Consider the following 26524-nt stretch of genomic DNA (forward strand, 5'->3'; position numbering starts at 1 on the left):
CTATAGAAGTCTAAAGTATTTTTTTCCAAATTATAGCAAACGTTTTCACTAGATGGTGGGCTTCCAGAGGTCAGAAACAATCTTCTCTCCTCTAAAATAAAGCTTGATGATCTCACAGATTCTCAATAAATGCTTGTTGATTAATGACTATTCTACTAAGGCCAGCTAGATATTGATGATCCTCCCACTTTTCTTCCTGTCACTCACTGTACCTTTCCTTAAAATGAAACTTGTTTTTAAATGATCAGGCCCTTTCTTCTTCTTTGAATAAGAGCTTTATCTAAAATGTACCACTACAGGGGTAGAGACTACATGGATGTTCACTCAGGCACAGAGACTGGAGGATGAAAACAGATAACACAAAACTGGATTTTTTTTGAGGGAGACGGGGCCCACACTGAGTGGCATGTGGGATCTTAAATCCCCAACCAGGGATCAAATCCACACTGCCTGCATTGGAAATGCAGTCTTCCAAGTGGAGAGTCAACCACTGGATCCCCAGGGAAATTCCAATAACTGGAGTCGTTGTTTTTCTTTAAAGAGCTACTACCATCTCATCAGCAGCCTCAGGTCTTTGGAACCCTGAAGCCACAAGTCAGTATCTGGTATCAGTCTTCTAGTAGGCTTAATCAAGGGAAAATTTAAAACAGTCATTTTAGAGATGAGAGCATTAATGATGACTCAAAGGAAGTAGAAATAATCAGAAAAAAAAATTATTTCCCTTTTGCAGTCTGACTTCTCTGTGTGACATCAGGGGTATGAGCAACTTCTCTGGGTCTTACTTTCCTCATCTGTGAAGCTGCTGGATAAACCACTGAACTTCATTAACTGTCAATAATCCTAATAGGATTAAAGTGAAATACCTCTACATTTTGTGACCCTTAAAAGCCCCCGAGGGTGCCTAGCATGTGAAATAACACTTATAGCAGCCTCTTTATGGAAATAAACTGAACATAATGTGTATTCAGGACTGCTACTCCATCATTCCCTATCCTGGGGCGCTGTAAAGAAGTCACTTGTGTTATTTTGCGGACCCTGATGGGCTGGTACCTTGTCACACTCCTGCTTCTAATCTTCTAGAACTCTCAAGCTGAAACCCTCTTTCAAACAGGCCTTTCCTTGGTACCACCAGCACTGACATCAAACCTTCAGTTCAAAGGTCACATCTCTCTCCCACTCCCCTGCCGTCTGTGTCTGGCCTGACCTCACCTAACAAAATGCCCTCTTTATCTCAAACAAGTAGAGGCTGCTATGAGAAGGAGTCTGGAGAGGGAGATTATTGGTTGCAATTGTTTGAAAGATTCTAATCATTGTGAGCAAGGGATCCATCCTCTCGTGTCACGTAAGTTGGAAAATGGGTCAGACATAATGCATTTGGTTAAGTGTCTAAACTGAAAAGGTGCTATTTTATTTTAAATGGCATAGTCTTTACAAAGGCTAAGGTTACTGGTGCAATGCTCTCTCATTTTAAAATGTATCAGGGACATGCCCTCTGAGGGTCAGGCTTTCATTTGCGGATGTTAATTCTCAGCTGCCTGCTTCTCGTCCTTCATTGTACCCTCTGTCTTAGCTGGGCACGCTCCTGACTCCCTGCGCTATCCAGACGGTCCATGTAAATAGTGTTTATGTTAAGGAAGTCATGTTCAGTGTGACTGGAGCACACAGAAACTGATGTTGTTGTCACTTTAGATTAAGCTCTTATTTTAGTAAAGGAGGCAATTGGAGCAGGCAGCTGAGTGGCCGAATGAAATATTCAGCTCATTTCATTTAGAGCTGCCCGGTTTCCATTGTTCATGCTGGCAAGTCTGGTTAACCCTGTCAGTGCTGGCACGTAGCCGCCCCCGACTCACTCACACACCCTCCAGCTAACACATTTTAAGTCATCCATCATCACACCTAGAAGTAATCAAGTGCAAGAGGTAGGCACAGTCACCCCTGAATGCATCGTGGTCAACTCCTGTCCATCTGGGTGCCCCAAATGAATGCTTTCAAAGGGGGATGTATGTGCACAGAGTCTAAATTTCCAGTTACAACTGGGAAATGGGTGAGCACTGAGATGCTTAGGACACCAGGTTTTCTTTTTTTGAGTCAGCTAAACTGTTAAAATGAAATAATGTGTTTACCAAAGGAAGATGTTGGGCTTTCACTCCTGGGAACATGTTAAGTACTGCCCTGAGACAAGGAGCTGTTGAAAACACAGGTAGACACCAGCATCATCCTGAAACCAATGCCCCAGCTACATAAATTATTGTTTGAAACGTACTATTTGGAAGGACTTGTGTATAGAGAGTCTTAATAATACTTTGCTACTTTCCTGGGAGTGCCAATTGTGTCCTGGCCATTTTTTGGAATTTAAGGCATCTGTTTATAGAGACTCTCCCACCATTACAGAATAATTCAGCCCAACCAAAAAAATCAGCTTTCTCTTTTTCTCCCTCTCCCCATCTCTCCTTCCCTCCTTCTCTCTCTTCCTGTCCCTACACCTTCTCCTTCCTCCTCCTCCATCCTTCCTTTTTTGGACAACTTAAATCAGAAAAGGTGGTTGAGGGAAATGATACAGTAAATATCATTTCCATATGTCAAATCTCTGGTTAAGTTTTTCATCCATAAGAAAATACAGAACAGACTTTTGAATTCTGTGGGAGAAGGTGAGGGTGGGATGTTCCAAAAGAACAGCATGTATACTATCTATGGTGAAACAGATCACCAGCCCAGGTGGGATGCATGAGACAAGTGCTCGGGCCTGGTACACTGGGAAGACCCAGAGGAATCGGGTGGAGAGGGAGGTGAGGGGGGGATCGGGATGGGGAAAAAGTGTAAATCTATGGCTGATTCATATCAATGTATGACAAAACCCACTGAAATGTTGTGAAGTAATTAGCCTCCAACTAATAAAAAAATTAAAAAAAAAAAAAAGAAAATGCTTTGTAAAGTGAATGACTTCATCATTTCAAGATCCTGGGAGAATAGAAATTCTTCCTAGCTACAACTTACTGATATTACTTTATGTCCATATAAAGTACCAGTCATCAATGAACAAAAAATAACCAATTGCTATTATGGAGTCTGACTCAACTCCAAAAACACAATGAAGGACAAATACATACTAGGCTCTGTGCTGGGCTAACAGTAACTTTAAACCTCATGGTATCTAAATATTTAATAATTATTCTGTAGATCCAGGGTTTCTGGAGCCAGAAAGCTTATGTGATTTTAGAAAGAGAAAACAAATTGAAATGTTTAACATGAAAGTGAATATTTAGTTACAATGGAAAAATCCTAACAAATTAGTACTTTAAAATGTTGAGATGTATCATAAACATCACAAAATCTGGGGAAAAAACACATAATACTCATATTAATTAACTCCTTGACCATATTTCTCTAATGCTTTTCTCTCCCACGGTTGTCAGCTGTATACTCTGATTGCCCCTTTGTAAATATTACTTTCTAGAGAGAAAATGGAAAGATAATCCATTCTTTTATCTAGTATGCTTACTTATATTGTATCTTTAAATTCTTATTGAATTTGTTTTTATTTATTTCCTTATTTATTTATTTGCTGAGCAGCATGTGGGATCTTAGTTCCCTGACCGGGATCAAACCTGCACCCCTTGCATTGGAAGCACAGAGTCTTAACCACTGTACCACCAGGGTAGTCCTTTAAACTGTATCTTTAACTATTCATAATTGTGATTCAGAAAACATGCAACTACACCATGCAAGATGCTTGCTGCCTATATTACTGCTATAAGTTTGTGCCCTAAAAACACAGATATTTGAGAAATTCTACTTATGCAATATTCATCAAAAAAGAAAAATTACACAGTGCATTAACAATACTATGAACTGCATTAGTCATTAAATTCCTAACAGGAGAGAACTTCTGTTGTGACTAGGCATTGAAACAAACCAAAATCCAAACTGTCTATAACTCTATACCTCTAATAACAAGAAAGGTTTTCCATAGGGTAGCTTCTGGCTCTGTGCGTTTCAAATCTAGTTACAATAGATGTCAGGACTGCAGAACGTGTCCATAGGATAATATGGCCTCTGATTCCTTACTTGTGTGTCACATGGCTCCAGCAAACTGGCAAAGTGGAACATCATCAATAGTTTCATTATACATGGAAGAGTTTGCCAACAACAAAACCATGTCCCATTTAATTTAAAATCACCATATCACCAGCTTGATCTCCCTTTGGTAGACACCCCCCAACTACCACCACCTTGGAGAAGGAAATGGCAACCAACTCCAGGATTCTTGCCTGGAGAATTCCATGAACAGATTAGCCTGGCAGGCTACAGTCCATGCGGCTGCAAAGAGCTGGACACGACTGAGCAACTAACACCACCACCAAAATAAAGCCGTTATCTCTCCAATGCCTTCACAAAACAGAAAAGGAATGGGGGGAGGTTAAAGTGAAGGCCCTAGTCATAAACGACTGCAGTGAAAATAGCTTAGATTGCAAATTTTACAAAATATATGGTTCTTTGAATACATGGCCTATATGGCATCTCCAAGCCTGGGAAAGAACTCATAGGAATGAAGGGCTCTGAAGCTTAGTTTTCCCTCTAGTGAAATAATTTAGTTCTTTTCTGATTGAACAAATGTTTTTAAAATAATAAATATCAGATATTTGTCAATAATAGTAATTATAAATATCTATTAAAGGAATCTTATTTTAAGACATAGAGTCCAACTGGTAATTAACAATAACTGAAGAATTCAGAAAAATACAAGAGAATGGTATTTGGAGCAAATTTTGTTTTTGGAATTATAAAACTGTTAGTACCAATTTTCTGAAAAAACAAAGACCTTCTGCATCCAAAGTATAAACAAAATTTGGGATTAAACAAAAAAAATTTTTTTTAATTGCCACATATTTCAGCTGCTAAAAAACAAGATAGCTGTTGAGAAGAGCATGCTGAGTTAGCCACTGGCAGGAAGACTGTGGAAATACACATTTGGAACTCTGTTTTCCAAAGAGCCTATGGAATTAAATAAGGGAAGAAATTAAATAAGGGAAGAAAGAATTTCAAAATTTAATTTTGATAGAATTTTCCTCTGCTGACTCTCAGAAACATACAAATTGCAATCTTATAACACATTATCTCTAAAAACTGCACATACCTTATGTGTGTTATATAAACAGTTACAGCATATTTTTCCATTAAACAAAATATTAAATCAAAACATTCTATGTACTCATTAAAAAAGCTTTCTATATTTTTAATATAAGGTTTTCATAGTGAGTTCATTCATTTGAATTATCTTTGAATATGCATTAGAAAGATACTAATTCTGCACACTCATATTGACTAAAATGATAAAACATAAACTTGGAGTCCAATGATCAGTTCTTAAATCCAATGCATAACTCAGTGTGTTCATTAAAGCAACTAAACTTACTAAAGTTTTTACAGACTCCTCAAACAATTCATTAAGAGTTTAAGGGAAAACTGGTCTTAGATTTAGGAATCAAATTCCATTTGAAACTTTTGAGATGGATGCCCCAACCTCTAAAGTGGGTGAAATGATCAGCTTATTAGCTTTTCAAACTTCCATGTCTTTCTAGTTTGTTTCTTTTCTTCCTTCCCCCTCCTTTACTTTCTTGAAACCATGGGAACTGGGTGGGCCTGCCACAAAATTCTCAGCAAATGAAATGTGAATTATAAAGAAAATATTTCAAGACATCAAGATTTTGAGGGAGGGTAGAAGAAGAATTAAGTCTTTTTTAGAAAGTTGCTGAACAATAGCAAAGCTAAAACCAAAGCACAAACTCTCAAAGGTTAGAAGAAGCAGACGTTAATGAACAGAACCAATTATAGTCAACTCAAAGTCAACAACAGGGAACATTCAAAGTCATCCCAATACATATACCAACAGAACAAATTTGTACCTGCCAAGTCTAGTTTCCTGTTTCACTTCTCTGGTATCTTAATCTAAACAGATAAAACGCTTCATTGTAATAGTATGGCTACCCCAGATATATCCTAAATTCCATTTACTATACAGAGAAAAACAGCCAACCCATTCACCTGTAACACACACACACACACACACACACACACACACGTGCATGCATTTTGATGAGTGTTTTCTAAGTTGTAAATTTCCAGAGATTCAAATAACATATTCAACAGAAATGAAACTTATTATCAGACAAAATATTTTAACAAAGCCTAACAGAAAAATGACACAAATGTCATGGTCTAAACCATGACTATGGCCTGTGATCCAAATCCAGCTCACTAACTTTGAAATAAGGATGGTTTAATGAAGGAACATTTATAGTCAATTTGATGATAGAGAACATTACCACTAAACTACGACTAAGTACAATGTCTCTGCTCTCAAAAACAAATACAGTTTTTCTCATTATTAGACTTCTATATTAACAATGTGCTCAATCATTTTATTTTGAACTATGTCAATAAAATTTTTTTGGAAAAAATTTTTCTTGCTCTTAAAGTGGTTACGTAATATCCTCATTTCACCTGCTAGCCTAGAAAATCTAGAATATTTACTATCTGGTCCTTATAAGAAATGGTTGGCAGATACTTAAGTCTATCTAAAACAATCTAATCTACAAAATTGTTTTAGCCTTATATACTCTAGCTCTTATAACACAGGTATGTATGCACGAATTTAGAGTGCACAGTATAACTACTCTCATAAAAGACTTAGAACTATCTCCTGTGTGTTTGCTTAGCTGCTCAGTCATGTCCCACTCTTTGTGACCCTTTGGACTACAGCCTGCTAGGCTACTCTAACCATGGGTATTTTTAGGCAAGACTACTGGAATGCGTTGGCAGTTTCTCCTGGATGGGATCTTCCTGACCCTCCCAACTACCTCCTGAAAAGTGAAAGTGAAAGTGAAGTCACTCAGTTGTGTCGGACTCTTTGTGACCCCATGAACTGTAGCCTACAAGGCTCCTCCCTCCATGGGAGTCTCCATGCAAGAGTACTGGAGTGGGTTGCCATTTCCCTCTCCACGGGATCTTCCCAACTCAGGGATCGAACCAGGGTCTCCCGCATTCCAGGCAGACACTTTAACCTCTGAGCCACCAGCGAAGCCAACCACCTCCTAATGCTCCCTAAATCATTACCAGGAAAAAACCGCAATAACACCCCTGAAAAATAGACTTCTATGGAGAGTTCACAACTACAGATCACATTTATCTCACCTTCATAGTAAAATGAAAAAGAAGCACTGATTTTACCCTATAGTTTGGTTTTAAAAAAATAAAATTATAATGTCCAATGTCAGTGGAAGTGTAGACCAAAAAGTCCATTTCTATATTAGCTATAGCTGTGTTGGATGGCCGTCTATCTGGAAAGTCTATCTAGTAACAGATAACAAAATGCATTAAAATACTTACACAATTTGATATAGTAAATGAACTTTTTTGAATCCAAAAATATGAAAACATACATATACATAAAGATGTTCAATAAACCATTACTTGCAACTATGACCTGATGCTACCATTTTTTTTCTTAATAGCCCTACTGTCCATCAAGTTACAGCAGGGAGAAATCTAGGCCCTATTCTTTCCCTCACACTAAGAGCTAATAATTTCTCCCCCTTAGTCTTTCCCCTCTTTTCTACTTCATCTCTGCAGCTACTATGTTGGTTTAAGAACTTGCCATCCTCTTCTGGATCCCTGCAGGATTATCTTAGGACTAGATCTGGAAAAATGAGATCTAAGCTGATACAATTCAGGGACTCTTTAAAGAAAAAGAAGGTAAAACTGCAAATGCAAAAGGTGTGTCACCAAGCTTCTCTCTCTGAGAGAAGTATAACAGAGGGGTGGTAATATAGAAATAGAAGCACTCATAATCAGCTGAAGCTAAAAGCTCATACTTTTGGCAAATTTTATGAAAACACAGGACCGCAGGAACACATTTTGGAGTCTCCACCAAAACATTGCTAGAGGTCCTTGCAAGCCAAGTGTTTTGTTTTGTCTTTTTTTTCTTTTCAGCCTTTTGGTATATCTGACCCCTTACCAAATGCTTAGTTCCTGAAGTTTGCAATTTCTAAGTCATCCATTCCATCATATTGCTGATAATCAATTTTTCTAAAATGCAATTCTAAACATATTCCTGCCCCATTTGAAAACTCTTCTTGCCAATAGGATAATTAGTACAGAGCATTCCATGATATCACCTCCACCTACTTCTCCAACTTCATTTTCTAGACATGCTGCATTATTTACAGTTCCTTATGATGTTATTTCTGGAGAAGGCAATGGCACCCCACTCCAGTACTCTTGCCTGGAAAATCCCATGGACAGAGGAGCCTGGTAGGCTGCAGTCCATGAGGTCGCTAGGAGTCGGACACGACTGAGCGACTTCACTTTCACTTTTCACGTTCATGCATTGGAGAAGGAAATGGCAACCCACTCCAGTGTTCTTGCCTGGAGAATCCCAGGGACAGGGGAGCCTGGTGGGCTGCCATCTATGGGGTCGTGCAGAGTCGGACAAGACTGAGGCGACTTAGCAGCAGCAGCATGATGTGATTTCAGTCATACCATACCTTAGCAAATGTTCCTGCCTCTAACTGTAAGGTATTTTATTCTCTTTCCTGGCTAACAGATTTCTTCTTTCTTTCTGTTAAAAGTCTTTACAGATCTGAAACTGGAGTTGAAAGCAATTTCTTTGGCCCATTCTCCTCCAGCTTTGTACTTACCACACATTACAAGGACTTATCATGGTCTGTTTTCCCTAATAAATTAGTCTCCTTCAAAGTGGAACCCTGGGCCTAGCCATCTTTATCTCCCAAGTGCCTGCATTAAGCACGCAGTAATCCTCAGCTGAATAAATGAATGGAAAAGGAAGAGAAGCAAATATACTAAAAGGTTACTGTTACTGCTTTTGGTTATTGGTATTGTTAGTAATTTTTTACCCTCATTTTAAAACATTTTTGCTATTTGGCTTTGTTGTATATTTGTTTTATAGTGGGAAATCTAATTTATAATAAAATATTTCTTTGAGGTTTTCTCTGATTTTCATTAGATCTACCAATTCTCTTAATTCTTTGCACACCTGTGCCAGGCTTATTTACAGGGCCAACAGTCTACCTTACTTGAAATAATGTTGAGATTCCCATACACAATTAGCTAAATAAATATCATTAGTGCAGCTTCATTAAAGCATATTTTTCTTAAATATTTCTCAGTATACATACTTCTCAGTAAGTGAGCATCTATTAGAGTTTTGGCAAGAGAAATCTTAAAATGGACTTATTTCCATAGGTATATATTTCAAGCACTAACTAAAAGGAATAATAAAAATGTTTTGCCATCTGGAATAAAACAGCACTAAATACTACAAGACTCAAATTATGTTCATATTCATGAAGACACATTTCCGAATGACTATTATAATTCGTATCTTCCACATAAGATGCACTAAAGAATTGTTTTTATAAGGAAAATATCCAAAACAATCTGATAATTTTCCTAAATATAACCCTCATTGAAGCTGAATATATTTTAGTAAAACTATCATTATCATTATCCAGTAAATGCCTGTAGGAACTTCATAGCAAACATTTTATTCATTTTCTTTTGCATGATCTAAATATGTTGCTTTATTACACATTGTGTAACTATGCTCTACATGAAACAGACCATGTACACGTGGCATATGTAGATATGAATACAGGTCAAGAGTACCCAAAATGCAAACCACAGGTCACAGGAATAACATCACCAACTCACATTGACACCATTTTAGTAGTTTCAGATCCAGTTGAATTCTTCACAATCTATACCTCTAGTTCAAGTACAAATTCATTTTCTAGCCCAGAGTATTACAGTTTTAGACTGAACTTCTTCACAAACCTGTTCCTTTGTGTAAGGTATAAAGTGTAAAGTTACTCCTTTGGGTAAGGTGTAAGGTTATTATGAGTTCATGAGATAGTCTGACCTATGTCTTAGTCTGAGCTCCTTCTTTGGGTAGATCCATGCCCCAGCCAATCTGATTGGTTGTTTAAAGGAAAGCTAGCAATCTCCTCTTTGCAGAGGACTGCATGCAAGAGTTGCCTGAGATGAAGTGTGGTATAGCAGGAAGAATTCAGCTATAGAGTCACAATGTCATGGCGTGGAATCTCTACAATGGCATTTTAAGGGCTGTGTGACTTTCAAGTTATTGAACCTCTTTGAACCCTAGTGTTATGGGCTGAATGATGTCCCCCTCCACCCCAAATTCACATGATAAAGTCCTAACTCCAGGTATCTCAGTCTGACATTTGTTTGTTTTTCCTTTTTATTTTTTTAAACACTACTGTTTTTCTTATTAACAGACTTTATTTCTCAGTCTTAGGTTTATGAAAAAATTGAACAAAAAACATAAAGAGTTCTCAAATACTCCCTTCTCCCCACCCTCAGTTTACCCTGTTATTAACATCTTACACTGGTATGGTACTTTTTTTTTTTAACAGTTGATGAATCGACACTGAAATGATTATTAACTAAAGTCCATTGTTTACATTTGAGTTCTTTTTCTGTGTTGCATGCTTTTACGTACTTTGACAAATACAGAATGGCATGTCTCCACCATTACAGTATCATATATGATATGATAAAGCTTAACTGCCCTAAAAACCCCCTGTGTTCCACATATTCATTCTTCCCTTTGTTTCTCCTTTTTCTATCACTGTAGTTTAGGTAATATAAATGATCCTGTGTTTTTAAGTTCAAATTCCATTTGTTCATGTGGTATATGGGAAATCAATTTACTTTTGTATATTAGCCTAATCTAGAAGCAAGACTTATCCAGGAGTCTTTTTATAAATTATTTTGAATTTTCTACATAGACAATTATGTAGCCTGTGAACAGTTTCGTTTTTCTCTTTCCCTATCTGTGAAGTGAAAGCTGCTCAGTCGTGTCCAACTCTTTGTGACCCCATGGCCTATACAGTCCATGGAATTCTCGAGGCCAGAATACTGCAATGGGCAGCATTTCCCTTCTCCAGGGGATCTTCCCAACCCAGGGATCAAACCAGGTCTCCCACACTGCAGGCGGATTCTTTACCAGCTGAGCTACAAGGGAAGCCCCTTCCCCATCTGTGTGTATACATACATATTTTTTCTTGTCTTAATACATTAGCTAGGAATTTCCAGTATGATGTTGAATAGGAGTGGTAAGAGGAGACATCATTGTCTTATCCCACAGTGATAGGAGAAGGAATGTAGTTTCTCATCATGGTGTATGCTTCTAACTGTAGGTTTCTCTATTCTTAGATGATTGAAAGTTTATCATGAATGGGTGTTGGATTATGTGAAATGCTTTTCTGTATCTATTGTTATAATCATATGATTTTTCTTCTTTCAGTTCAGTTCAGTCACTCAGTCATGTCTGACTCTTTGCGAACCCATGAACCACAGAACGCCAGGCCTCACCATCACCAACTGCCAGAGTCTACCCAAACCCATGTCCATTGAGTCGGTGATGCCATCCAACCATCTCATCCTCTGTCGTCCCCTTCTCCTCCTGCCCTCAGTCTTTCCCAGCGTCAGGGTCTTTTCAAATGAGTCAGCTCTGAGCATCAGGTGGCCAAAGTACTGAAGTTTCAGCTTAAACATCAGTCCTTCCAATGAATACCCGGGACTGATCTCCTTTAGGATGGACTGGTTGGATCTCCTTGCAGTCCAAGAGACTCTCAAGAGCCTTCTCCAACACCACAGTTCAAAAACATCAATTCTTCAGTGCTCAGCTTTCTTTATAGCCCAACTCTCACAACGACACATGACTAGGTTCTTCTTTAGCTATTAATATGATAGATTATAGCAAATGATTTTTGAATGGTGAATGAGAGTTGCATATTTGGGATAAATCCTATTTGATCATGGTGCATATTTTTTATATATATGATACTGGATTCAACTGCTAGATATTTTGCCTACTTTTGATATTAGGCTAATGCTAGTATCATAGAATGAGTTTGGAAGTGTTCCCTATGATTCTATTTTGTGGATCAGTTAGTATAGAATTAGTATCACTGTGACACTTAAAAGAAGGTCACTGCATATATAATTAGTTATGCAAAGATGAGGTCATTAGTGTGGGCCCTAATCCTATATATGATCTTTCCAACCCAGGGATCAAATCCAGGTCTCCTGCATTGCAGGTGGATTCTTTACCAGCTAAGCCACCAGAGAAGTACAAATAATTAATTTAGTCACTAAGTTGCGCCCAACTCTTATGACCCCATGGACTGTAGCACGCCAGGCTCTTCTGTCCACGGGATCTACCAAGCAAGAATACTGGAGTGGGTGCCATTTCCTTCTGCAGGGGATATTCCCCACCCAGGGAATGAACCTAGGTCTCCTGCATTGCAGGCAAATTCTTTACCAACTGAGCCACCAGGGAAGCCCAATCCTATATAAGTGGTTTTCTTAAACTAGCACACCTACTTTCCTCAAATGTTAAATCCTTAATATAAAGGATTCAGTGCCATTATATGGGTTTAAACCCACAACACAGATATTCAAAAAAGGGTAGGCAATATTTTTTATCACACAGGAAGTAACATTTGGGGTATTTCATTTCCTTGAATCTTGCTTCTTTCTTCATTCAGTCAGACAAGTTGCTAAATTATTGGCAAGAACTGGGAGATTGGGATTGATACATATACATACATATATATATATACACACTACTATCTATTTCATACTACGTATAAAATAGACAACTAATGAGAACCTACTGTATAGCAATAAAACTACTCAATGCTCTATCTTGACCTAAATGAGAAGGATATCCAAAAAGGAGGGGATATATGTACACGTATAGCTGATTTACTCTGCTGGACAGCAGGAACTAACACAGCATTGTAAAGCAACTATATTCTAATAAAAAGTTTTTTTAAAAAAAAGAAAAGAAAATTGTTGGCAGAGGAGGGAAGCATGGGGGATATAGGGGTGTCAATTACTGGTTTTCGAGTTTCAAAAGTCTAAGACCCTCTGGGAAATTAGAATGACTCTCACATATTGAAAATAAACTTAAAGAAATCCTCCTATTTACTGAGCTAAAATCATATTTAGATACTTTTGAGTAGAAAATGTGGCTGACTTTATTTTTCTGGGCTCCAAAATCACTGCAGATGGTGACTGCAGCCATGAAATTAAAAGATGCTTACTCCTTGGAAGGAAAGTTATGACCAACCTAGACAGCATATTTAAAAGCAGAGACATTACTTTGCCAACAAAGGTGCATCTAGTCAAGGCTATGGTTTTTCCAGTGGTCATGTATGGATGTGAGAGTTGGACTATAAAGAAAGCTGAGCACTGAAGAATTGATGTTTTTGAACTGTGGTGTTGGAGAAGACTCTTGAGAGTTCCTTGGACTGCAAGGAGATCCAACCAGTCCATCCTAAAGGAGATCAGTCCTGGGTGTTCATTGGAGGGACTGATGTTGAAGCTGAAACTCCAGTACTTTGGCCACTTGATGTGAAGAGCTGACTCATTTGAAAAGATGCTGATGATGGGAAAGACTGAGGGCAGGAGAAGAAGGGGACGACAGAGGATGAGATGGTGGGATGGCATCACCGACTCAATGGACATGGGTTTGGGTGGACTCCGGGAGTTGGTGATGGACAGGGAGGCCTGGTGTGCTGCGGTTCATGGGGTCACGAACAGTCAAACACGACTGAGCTACTGAACTGAACTGAATTGAGCTGAGTGGAAGATAAGGTAGTCAAGCCATGTACAGATATTAGTGAATCCAGAAGCAAGTTGGCAATGGGATGGCTAAACCTTTACCCCTCCCTCAACCACTCTCACTCTTCCTGCTGTGGCTTAGTCACTTCAGTTGTGTCTGATTCTGTGAGACCATACGGACTGCAGCCCCCCAGGCTCCTCTGTCCATGGGGTTCTCTAGGCAAGAGTACTAGAGTGGGTTGCCATGTCCTCCTGCAGGGGATCTTCCTGACCCAGTGATTGAACCTGGGTCTCCTGCATTGCAGGCAGAGTCTTTACCACTGAGCCACCAGGGAAGCCCCTAACTCTTCCTAGTGGAGCTGAAATGATCAGATGTTAAACTAGCAGATTCAACTAAGGCACCTTCATTGAACAGGCATGAAATTCCAAGAAAAGGGCTAGACCAAAACCAAATTTTTTTTAAAAGTCCTAAGAATTGGCTGCATACATGTTAAGTCACTTCAGTCATGTCCAACTCTTTGCAACCCTATGGACTGTAGCCTGCTAGGCTTCTCTGTTCATGGGATTTCCCAGGTAAGAACACTGAAATGGGTTGCCATGCCCTCCTCCAGGGGATCTTCTGAGTCTCTTTTGTCTCCTGCATTGGCAGGCAAGTTCTTTAACACTGGGAAGAACAGGTTGGATGGCTCTAAAATGCAACAAGACAACATAAAGCACCAAAAGAACAGAGGTGAGGAGAAGCATTATGAAATGGTTCTTGGATTGAACTGCTGCCCTGTGACAAGCCCCACCTCACTGAAGCAGGTGGGATAGAAGGGGCTATTTTCTCTCTCAGGTCCTTAGAGAGGCCTCAAAAGAACAGTTTAGATAGCGTGGATGTGTCCCCTGGAGCTTAGGAAACCTGACAGATTGCAGACTGGCTCCCACCTTGGGAATTTGGAGGACAAGAAGGAGATAAGGAACAGCTCAGTAATTTGAGAAGTACCCTTCAGTCCTTGGAGGTTCACGAGATGCGTGTTTTCATGAAGCAGGTGTGGGCCAAGGGTGACAGAGCTAGCCTGAAGCCCAAGATGGCCGCCCGGAAGTATTCTTTATACACTCAACATGAGTTCATGTGGGATGGACTAGCCAAGAACCAAGAGGTGAGTAGGGAGTGGACAGCTACAGGAGAAGCCCTGTCCAAGCCAGGAGAGTTGAAGACAACTGGGTCCAGCAAGGGAGCCACCAAAGTCCCCCCAAAGTGGCCAAATGATTCTCAGTTTTAAATATCTGCCAGGCCCTGAAAGCTGGAGCCAGGTTAACACAGTACCTGTTCACATAAAAAACATCCCTAAGTCACTCATATCCTTTTCTTTCCCTTGTTTCAATCCCTTAGGATGTAGCTATAGCAGCCAGCAAATGGGGGAGTAGGTGACAGATAGAGAAAGAAAAAGGCACACCCTCTCACTCTGCAAGAGTCCAATCCAAATATGGGCCTCAGAGAGGGGATGAGAGATGATTTGATATTAAATGAACTTGCAAGCTACTGTTATAGTCTGAGATTGACCATTTTAATTTCTGAATATAGACAATGTTTGTGATTTAAAGTGTAGATAGAAATTTTTTTAAATCTAAGAGTAATCTTACTAGGTATGGAGCCTACTTGAGGCCTAAATTTCATCCAGAACCAAGAGAATACCCACTTCCCTTTTCCCAGTGCATTTTAAAGAAACAACAGGAAAAAAAAATGTAAACTGTGTTTTGATTGATTTCCTAAGTTGTGCTGTTCAAAATACTGTAACAGGGTTGTTCAGTCGCTCAAAGTCATGACCAACTCTTTGCAACTGCATGAACTGCAGCACACCAGCCTTCCCTGTCCTTCACTATCTCTTAGAGCTTGCTCAAACTCATATCCACTGAGTCAATGATGCCATCCAACCATCTCATACTCTGTCGCCCACCTTCTCCTCTTGCCCTCAATATTTGCTAAATACGATGGTAGAAAATCACGGCAGATAGAATGGATTTTCTTTCTTGGATGAGGTCTGGACCTTTGAAATGACCAAGTGATATATTGCAGGTGGACCTGACCAGGTCTGCCAAGGACTGACTGGACTAGCATGACATAGGAGCAACAGAACAAGGCCCAGGGGCTTCACAGCGTCATGCAAGGAGCACAGAGCTCTAAGCCACCCCAGAGACTTTCTTCTGGTTCAGCAGCAGCACACCCTCACATGTCCACGGAGTATCTGGAAGAAGCCAAGAGAAAGATAGGAAAAGATCCTCAAAGGAAGATCAAGGTGTGCCTCAGCAGTGGCTCATGAGTACTGACGAAGGATAAGAGGACAAACATGACTCGTGGAGAGATGACAGCCTAGGAGCAGATATGTCACCCCTCACCTTCAAAGTCTTACCTAGAATTAGGATGCAACCTCAAATTGCTTCCACGTGGTTACACGAAGGGTTGAAATATAATTTAGATCTAACTGCAGAAAATAAAACAAGTTACATTCCTTGCACACTCAGTGTAGACACATACCTGCCACGTGTGGGGAAGCTTGTCCAAGACTTCTAAGGATCCTCTTGAAGTGTGTCTTTACACCGTGGATGATTAAGAAGCCTAGAAGAGAATCAGAGCTAAGTCACTTAGAGGCAGTTTCATGGGGTGAGGAGGTTGACTGTTAAATTTTGGCTGTTTGGGGAAATGCCAGTGGATAGTGTTCGACTGAGCCTGACAGACTACACGACATCCACTACTACAGAACTCTTAAATTCCATCTAGAACATTATAAAACCATCAGCAGAAGGGAAAAAAATAGAATGAACCAGCTTGTTTGGTCTGTTTTTGAAAATCAAATGTTCCAAATCCCAGAAGAAAACATAGGAAAGAGGAGGTAAAATGGGGAACTTGAGGTTCCTATCCAAAAAACTCTGGAAGTTTTAAAAGTATCAAGTCCATTTCTAATGAGAAAATGAAAGTAGATCAGTTGTGTCTGACTCTGAGACTCCATGAACTGTAGCCTGCCAGACTCCTCTGTCCATGGAATTCTCCAAGCCAGAATACTGGAGTGGGTAGCCATTCCCTTCTCCAGGGGATCTTCCCAACCCAGGGATCAAACCCGGGTTTCCTGCATTGCAGGCAGATTCTTGACCATCTGAGCCACTAGGGAAGCCAAAGAATACTGGAGTGGGTAGCCTATCCCTTCTCCAGGGGATCTTCCCAAGCCAGGACTCAAACTGGGGTCTCCTGCAATGCAGGTGGATTCTTTACTAGCTAAGCTACCAGGGAAGCCCATTTCTAATGAGAGAAGAAACATAAATCCAAGGAAGGGAATAGATTGTGGTAGGGGGTCCTATTTTAGAGACAGTGTTCAAGGGAAAAGTCGCTCTGCTAAGGCAACATTTGCGCAGAGACCAGGACAAAGTGAGCAACTGGACAGAGGCTGTGCTTTCCAGGCTGTGGGGACAGCTAAGGCCTTGTGGTAAGAGCCCAGGAACAGCAAAAAGGCCACTGCGCCTGCAGTGGGATATGTCCAGGAAAGACAAGCAAGACATGAAGGAAGAAGGAAAGGGCCAAGGAAAGGATTTGAATTTTAACCTAGAAGCCATTAGAAGGCTGTCTTTTTCTTTAATCAAATATTATAACGTGACACCAATGCATATTTGCATGCATTTCTCAGAAATAATACAGAGAAATCCCCTATATCTTTTACCCTGTTTCCCTCAGGGGTAACATCTTGCAAAGCTATAGTCCAATACCAAAACCAAGATATTGACATTGACAGAGCTAAGATACAGAATATTTCCATCACCAACCAGAAGAGTCCCTAAGATTGTCTTTTTATAGCCCTCCTATCCCACCTCCTTCTTAAACCCTGGAAACCACTAGTGTACAATTTTTATAGTGTTGTCATTTCAAAATTATCATACAAATGAAATCATACACAAATCTCTGGTGATTCATCCAGGTTGGGTATCAATACTTTGTTAGTTATATTGCTCAAGAGTTCTATGGTCCAGATCATTTAACCATTCACCCACCGAAAGGCACTACAGTATTACACTATTTCTAGTTTGGTGTAATATAAGCAAAGCTACTATAAACATTGGCACACAGGCTTTTGTGTGAGTAGAAGTTTTCCTTTCTCTGAAATAAATGCCCACAAGAGCAATTGCTGGATTTTATGGTCATTAGAAGTTAAGTTTTCTTTAAAAACCTGTCAAACTGTTCTGTAAAATGTTCTATACCATTTTACATTCCATCAGCCATGCATGAATGAGCTAGTTTCTGCAATCCTTGCCAGCATTTGGCATTGTCACTATTTCTTATTTTAGCCATTCTGTTTTTCTCTAATGATTAATGATGTTGAACATCTTTTCATGTGCTTAGATGCTAGCTGTATATATCCTTTCCCATGAAATGCTCCTTCATGTCTTTGGTCTATTTTCTGATTGGATTGTTTCATTTTTTTTATTGAAGTGTTTTGAAAGATTATATTCTTAATACTAATCCTTACTACAAGTCTAAATATATAGTCTGAAACTACTTTCTCACAGACTGTAGCTTATCATAATCTTAACAGGGTATTTCACAGAGCCCAGTTTTCTGATTGGATTGTTTCATTTCTTTTTATTGGTTTTAAAAGATTATATTCTTAATACTAATCCTTACTACAAGTCTAAATATATAGTCTGAAGCCACTTTCTCCCAGCCTGTAGCTTATCATATTATTAACAGAGTATTTCACAGAGCCCAAAGTTTTTAATTTTGCTAAGTTGAATTTATCAATTTTTCATTTTATGAATCATAGTTTTGATATAAAGTCTAAAAATGCTCTGTCTTGCCCTGGATCCTGAAGATATTCCAATTTTTTTCATAAAAATTTTATTTTTAAATTTTATCAATACATTTAAGTTCTTGATATATTTTGAGTGAATTTTTGTATAAGTCTAAGACAGGTGAAGTTTCATTTTTTGCTTATGGATGCTCAACAGCTTCAATACCTTTTATTGAGAAGGCTATGTCTCCTCCACTGAACTGGTTTTGCACCTTTATCAAAAATCAGTTTATATTTGTGTGGGCCAATTTCTGAGTTCTCTGTTCTATTTCATTGTTATACACATGTATCCCTCTGCCAAAATAGTCTTGATTACTATAACTGTATGATAAATCCTGAAATCGAGTAGATTAATTCTTCCCACTCTATTCATCTATTTAAAAATTCTTATAACTATTCTGATTTCTTTGCCTTTCCATAAAATTTTTAGAAAAATCTGATTTACAAAAAAAAATTGTGCTGAAATATTGATACAAACTGTGTTAAACCTGTACATCAGTTTGAAGAGAACTGATATATTTGTTATGGTGAGTCTTCTAATCCATTAACATGGTATATACCTATTTATTTATATTTTCAATCAGTACTGTATGGCTTTTAGCATATAGTCCTACACATGTTTTGCTAGATTTATAACTAAGTATTTAAATTTTTGAGTGATTATAAGTGGTATTATATTTTTAATGTTGGTGTCCAGTTGTTCATTGTTATTATACAGGAATATAGTTGATTTTTGTAGGCTTATCTCATATCTTACTACCTTGCTGAACTCACCTATTAGTTTTGAAAGGTTTGTTTGCTTTTTTTTTAAGTCCCCTAGGGTTTTCTATATAAACAATCATGTCACCTGAAAATAGGGGCAATTTTATTTCTGATTCCATTCTGATCTCTATGATTTTAATTTCCTTCCCTTATCTTTTTGTACTGGCTGGCAGTTCTAGCAATATATTAAGCAAAATTGGTGAATGCAAACATTCTTGACTTTGTTCTTTATCTGAGGAGAAACAATTCATTCTTTCATCATTAAGGGTAATGTTAGTTATAGAATTTATGCAGTCTTTTTCAGATGCTTGATATCTAGTTGAAGTTCTCTGTTCTCATTTTTCTGAGAATTTTTATCAAAAATGGTTGATTTTGTCAAATGCTTTTTTCTGCATGAATGGATAGGATCATATGGTGTTTCTTTGGCCTGTTAACAAGGTGAATTGCAAGTACTGAACCAACCTTGATCCCTGGAATAAATCCTACCCAGTCATGAAATGTATATATCACTGAATTCTATTTGTTACATATACTGCTGAATTATATTTGTTAATATTTTATTAAGGATCCTTATGTCCATGTTCATGAAGAATATTTATCTCTAGTTTTCTTTTCTGTTTTATCTTTATCAGGTTTTGGTATCTCGGTAATACCACTTTCCTAAAATAAATGGTTTTCTGGAAGAGATTGTATAGAACTGATGCTACTTCTTTCAGTGTTTGTTGGGATTCTCTAGTGAAACCACCTGGGAGGGGATTTTTTTGTTGTTAAAATTATTTGTTCAATCTCCTTAATAGTTTTAGGGCTATTCAAACTATCTATTTAATGTTGAGTGAGTTGTAGTAGTTTATGTCATTCGAGGAGTTGGTCCATTTCTTTTAAGTTGTCAAATTTATATGTATAGAACTGTTCCTAGTATACTCATATTATTCCTTTGATGTCTGCAGAGTCTGTAATGATACACCTTATTTCATTCTTCACATTGGTGATTTGTGTCTTATCTGTTTTTTTCTTTGTCAGTCTTGTGAGATGTTTGTCAACTTTATCAGTCTTTTCAAATAACCAGAATTTTTTCATTGTTTTTCTGTTTTCAATTTTATTAATTTTTGTTCTTATTATGATTTCCTTCATTCTGCTTGCTTTGGACTTCAGGTATATTCAGCTCTTATTTTTCTAGGTTATTGAAGTGTGAGTTTAGATTATTGATTAGAGACTTTTCCTTTTTTCTAATGTATGCATTTAATGCTATCTAACATGCCTCTCAGCACTTCTTTACCTATGACCCACAAATTTCAATGGTGTATTTTTATTTTCAATCCATTCAATGTATTATGTTCCTTGAGACTTCCTTTGTGGTCCATGGATTATCTATAATGTGTGTAGTTGAATTTCCAAGTGTTCAGAGATTTACATGTTATTTTTCTATTACTGATTTCTAATTTGATTCCATGGTAGTCAAAGAATACATTCTTTAAGATTTTAACTCTTTAAAAATTTTTGAGACTTGTTTTCTGATCCACGATATGGTCAAATATATTACATGTTTCATGGTCACATTAAGAGAACGTGTGTTCTATTCCTGTGGGGTAGAGTGCTCAGTGAGTACCAATTAAGTCTGTTGGTCACTGATGCTGAGTTTTTTATCTTTGCTGATTTTCTGTCTAGTTTTCTATCCATTGATGAGATGGGGTATTAAAATCTTCAATCATATTTATAAATTTATTTTTTTTATATGTCATTTTTTTGCAACTCAGTACTTTAGGGCACACATCTTTAGGATGACTGAGTCTTATTGACGGTGCAACTCTTCTGTCAATATATAATATCCCCTCTCTACCACAAGTGTCTATTGTATCTGATATTAATATAGCAACTCCTGCTTACTATTATTAATGTTTGCAAGATACTTTTACCAATTCTTTACTTTCAACTTGCCAATATCACTATATTTAAAGAGATTTAGGAAGATACAGCACTGTAGTTGGGTGTTATTTTGTAATATGCTCTAACAATCTGTCTCAATTGCTGTATTTAGACCATTTATATTTCGTGTAATTATTGATATGTTAGGCCAGAAGCCAATAATTTCACTTTGTTTTTGGTTTTTCATTTCTCTGTTTTCTTTATCTTGTTATCCTTAAACATTTTTTATAATTCAATTTTGATTTATCTATAATATTTTTGAGTGTCTTTTTCTATAGCTTTTTTAGTGGTATCTTTAAGTATGACATCAAACTACATAATATATCACAGTCCAAGGGTGTCATCATATTAACAGTGTGAGTGAAATGTGTCATGAAACATGTCCTACTGAATATTTCTGCAAAAATGTGAGATTTGGTAAATCAAAAATCTAAACATCAGAATAAATGCAGCTATGTGAGATATGGTAGTTTTCTCCATATACACTCCCATTTCCTCCCACCTAGAACTACATACACATTCATACCTCCACTAAAAAGATAATTGAAATGTGAATTGGGATTAGTCAGGGGAAAAAATACATCACTTTGGATTGAAACACCAAGATTTCTGTCATTTGATGTATACTTTTTTGGATAGACAACTTTAAAGATAATTTTTAAGAGAATGTGTTTTATAATACATTAAAGTGGATAAAAATCTGAAAAATTGTTGGAAGTCTGAACAAATCCATTTAGCAAGAATGCAGACCATCAACCAGTCATAATCTGTTTCAGTTTTAAGTAGGCTTAAAAGAGATACCTAGGCTATTGTTCACCTTTTATAGGAAATTCATTTCAGAGAGATGAAATTAACTTGCACAAGGTTACGAGAGAGTCAGTAGTGACAAAGTTGAGCATAGAGCTGAGGTCTGATAACAATGAACTACAAAATCAGGAATAAAAATATTAAATTTTTATCTGTAGTATATCAACAGTCTGCTTAAGAATGAAGTTATGCTTCATTTCCTTAAGGAAGGCAAAATAAGAACATGGCAGATGGAATATCATCACTCATCTACATTGGAATTTAACCAAGACTCTGGGGTTTAAATGTACCCAAATGTAGCAATGTGCCAAAAGTAGCAACTGATAGCAAATAAATGGCCCAACCATACATATTATTGCAGGCACTGGTCCACAGGAAGTTCCCAACATGAAATTGTAAGAGCTAGTATGTCCTCTTCCATTGCGCATCAGTGAGTTTTCCCCATCTAACCAGACTATCACAGAGGAACAAATCTGAAGGACACTGACATATTTTCCACATTATGCAGTTTTTGTTCACTTCAGATGTGAAAACACTTGAGTTTGTACAAAAGGGACAGTCCTCAATTCTGAAAATATTTTTTATACTCTCTGATTCATTTTAAGAAAGATCAAACCTCTAGTTTGTAGCTCTCAGTGACAGGTTTCCTCTTTTAGTCACAAAAGCTTCTATGATCCAAACTTTGGAAAAAATTCTTTCTCTACATCTCCCATTTATATTCACAGTTAGATACTATAATTAAATAATAGAGTTTTGCTTACTTGGGCTCAAATCCATTAATTTTTTTTTCTTATTTTTACTCATCTCTTTCCTCTGAACTGTCTCCCAGTATTATTATTATCCTTGAGCACACAAATACACAGATCTGTGAATCTATAATGAGGTCTTCCTAATTTTTTTTAGGATAGATTTTGCTTTATTAAATGTCTAAATTGCCTCCACTTAGATACTACCTAAATAGGAACAAATATCCTATCCTACTGAGAAAAAAAGTCATCTTTTAACAGCTGACCTCCTAGCCAAGTATATGTATTATGTTCACTCCAGGGAAAAGCTTGGTTCACAAGCTAACTTGGGTTCCTTGACCTGATGCCAGCAAAGGATGAATGTGCTAATGGTCTGCACCAAAGTGAGAATTCAAATGCCCTTCCGGTCAAGCCCAGTGGACTGGCCAAATGATAAAGCACCATTCAGCATCTTATACAGACAGCCATCTGCCCTCCTCTCAGCCAGTGGTACCACATGTGCTGAGGAGCAGGACAAGAAGAAGTGAAGGTGCTAAACACCCCAACAGGGAAGGATGTGAATCAGATAGTAAAGCTAAGTTATACAGCTGCCTCTGTGTCCAGCTCTATCCAGACAGAACTTTTTTTCACAAGAGGAAAGGAAGCTTGCAGAATTTGTATTCACATGTCCAATGGTGTGCTCTCACCACATGCCTATGAAACCCCCTTGTCAACAGAGCTTTTACCCTTGCCTTTTTCTCCTTTTCAGGATTCCTACTCTAAATCCCCCACACACTTAGAGCAATGACCTCAGAAATATTGCTATAGCTGATGCAAATTATATTCTTTTGTTTACCTCCTGGAGTTGGGGTGGGAAAGGGAGGGAAGTGTAAAAGCTTCCAAAGTGGCAGCTAAAACCAAACCAGCTGAAGAAAGCTGTGTCTTCACATTTTTCACTAGTTTGCTGTGTCAATGCCCCTTGCTAATTTAGAATAGCCTTTGTGATGTTTTACATGAAAATATTAAAAGGTAAACCCCTATGCTGATGTTCTCAGACTGATGGTGAAGTTATACTTCTACCAGTGAAGAATCAGTGGGTGAGCAGACAACCTATAAATACCTTGTTCATTGTTAACAGGCCACATTTCTACATAAGAGGACTTACTTTCCTTTCCAGCCAGAGTACAGCAAAGATCAAATATATACACTATAAAATAACTGACATCTAGTGTGGATAAGATAACACATAAGATTATAATACATTTTACAGCACAAATTATTCCTGATTAGAAGCAAAATCCTGAAAATACACTAAATTCTAAATTTTGAAAACAGAGTAATCCCAAATCATCCCCTCCACAGATATATTAACGACTGAATGGATAAAGACATAAAAACTACATACCAAGCTGTGGATTAGGCTGGTAAATTGTGTCTCATCCTTTACCTCTGAGCACAAACTGAAAGCGCAGAATGAACAGTGTTCAGGCCACCTCTACAAAATAAGGTGAAACTCCTGGTTCTTACGCTGGTGTCATAGACAATTCACCCCATCTCTGAGGACTCAGTCAAACTAACTATATATTGTTGAGTAATATCTGTAACGAACTTTGTTAGATGATGGGGGGAAAAAACAAAGTCATTAAAACATATTAATAAAGAAGCTGTGATCTAACTACTTCAAAGTCAGAAAAGTCATTAGCAAAGAAAAAAGTAAAACAAGGAATGCATTCCAGAATGTTAGGGAAGGAGTTGTTATGACAAAACATGCATTTGTGTGTCAGTACGTAACACAGTAAATAGCACCTAAAACACAAAAACGTCAAAAACGATAGAAAACTCATCTTAGACATTGGAAATTCCTGGATCAGAAGGAAATGAACAGGAAGAGTTCAAGTCAAATGGTGGATGGTCTCACCTAGAAACTGAGAGGACAGGAAGAACCTGAAGAGCAGGGTCTGCTGGCAGGCCTAAGCAAGAACAGGGCAGGCACTGGATTGTGGAAGGAGTCAGAGATAACAGGGGCCACACACTTTCATCTCAGGAGCTCAAGAATCAGGGCTTCAGCATCCACAGTTCAATTTGTCCTGGCTCAGTCTCCCCAGGTTGACCAAGGGTCTTTCTGTTGACAGATCTTGGATTAGTCCATGTAACATACTCATGACTCCCCAGGTTCTACCCAGGCACCTCTCCGGGCAATGGAAGGAGATTTCAGTGGCCCTTGTCTTTTCCTCTGCAAATTTGTCCCCAATGACAATATCTAAAATTTTTTTGTCAGGTGTGCTGTCTATGGAGCCACAAAAAGCTATGAAAGTATTCAAATGCAGAGATCTGGGTGAAAAACAAATATACATATGGTGCCTGAAACACAACCTTAGAAAAGCAAATCCAGTTACTCAGCTAGCGTGTAATAACTTCAGAGGATGGTTCATTTCCCGACTTGGTAAAAAAGATGAGATTCTATGAAGCACCAAGTATCTGAGAAGGATTGCTCCTGAAGACACATAAAATAAGGTGCGCATAGAGGAAGCTATTTTTATTGTAATCACTGATACTCAAACACAGTTTAATAAAAATACTACAATATAGAAAAGTGATTACCAGCATAAACTCTGGCATGTATGCTGAGTTGAATCTCTATGTAGGCGATCTTGGACAAGCGACCCCATCTATAAGCCCAGGTCTTATCTGTAAATTCGAAATAATATTAGCACTTACAGAGTCATTGTCTACTCAGCATCTCACTGAAAAAACCATGCCGCTCCTATTCTCAGGCTTCATGGTTCAAGTAGGTTCGGCCCACACCTCACTGTGCTGCATTTTAGGGATGACTTCAGGCCTGAGCAACCACTGACCACTTCTGAGAAGCCGTGGGGTTCCCCATCACCCCAACAATGGCCAGAACACATTCTCTGTCTCCCTGTCCTTCTCTCTCGCCCTCTTGTTCACTTGAGTGCACGCTCCCCCTCTCTTTCTTCCTCTCCCTCTCTCCCACCCCCTCTCTCTCCATTTCTCTTTTTCTCTGTGACTGACTTTACTGAGGACTATTCAAACCTAATAATGTTAGGCAAGAGGAAAGCAACACTAAGACATGAGATGATAGAGCAAGATGAATGTCTGGAGATATCCTGGGAGTTTAAAGGTATGCTCCCTTTCTTAACTTCAACTATTTTGAGAAAGTTCTTTGTCTAACCGACTACATGGAGTTTTTCAATATGTATGTGAGGAAGAAATGAGATAATGACCCATAAACACATATTACTGTGTTGGGAATATAGCAAATACTTAATAAATGTGAGCTATTTTTATGTCCAGAATGAGAGATTCTTTAAACTTGCTTTTCTAAGATGACCACATGAAAAGAAACAATTTTCACGGGACTCATTAAGATATCAAGGGTTTCTATTTTCAAAAAGGTCATAATCAATAATAAAAGATGTTAATAATAGCTCAAAGACATAGAAGAAGTCTCAAAAGACAGCAGATGACTTGACCTGAATAGAAAATACTTAAAGTATTCAGAGGAAAGAGAAAAATGAACCTCAGGCTGGCCTGGTTGCCAAAAGGCATCACAGACATAGTATTGAGCTGGGTTTTGAGGAGCAGGAAAGATCTGAAAAGTTGAAGGGAAGAACAGACAATATTCTAGGCATGAGTCTAGAAAAATATGGGTGATGCTACTAGAGCCAGGACACTCTTTGACCTATAACACAGGGCTTGAGAGGAAGGAAGGAAGAAGCCATCAAGGGAAGCTTAATAAAAAACCCAACGCAGATGACAGTTCTTAAGGGCAAGCTTAATCATATTTCAAAAACATTG

The 26524-nt window shown here is 38.1% G+C and overlaps 1 protein-coding gene across 10 annotated transcripts in view; it reads right to left on the reverse strand.

Annotated features, from left to right (window-relative positions):
- Positions 1-26524, reverse strand: part of SOX5 (SRY-box transcription factor 5) — a 1099609-nt gene that overhangs the window by 924418 nt on the left and 148667 nt on the right. For all 10 annotated transcript variants that reach the window (XM_043441163.1, XM_043441162.1, XM_043441157.1 and 7 more), the window contains one exon: positions 16190-16270. The gene's annotated coding sequence lies outside the window, so the exon portion shown is untranslated. The remainder of the gene's footprint in view (positions 1-16189; positions 16271-26524) is intronic.

This window comes from Cervus canadensis, chromosome 21, assembly GCF_019320065.1.
Source record: "Cervus canadensis isolate Bull #8, Minnesota chromosome 21, ASM1932006v1, whole genome shotgun sequence".
In the NCBI taxonomy this organism is placed as follows: domain Eukaryota; kingdom Metazoa; phylum Chordata; class Mammalia; order Artiodactyla; family Cervidae; genus Cervus; species Cervus canadensis.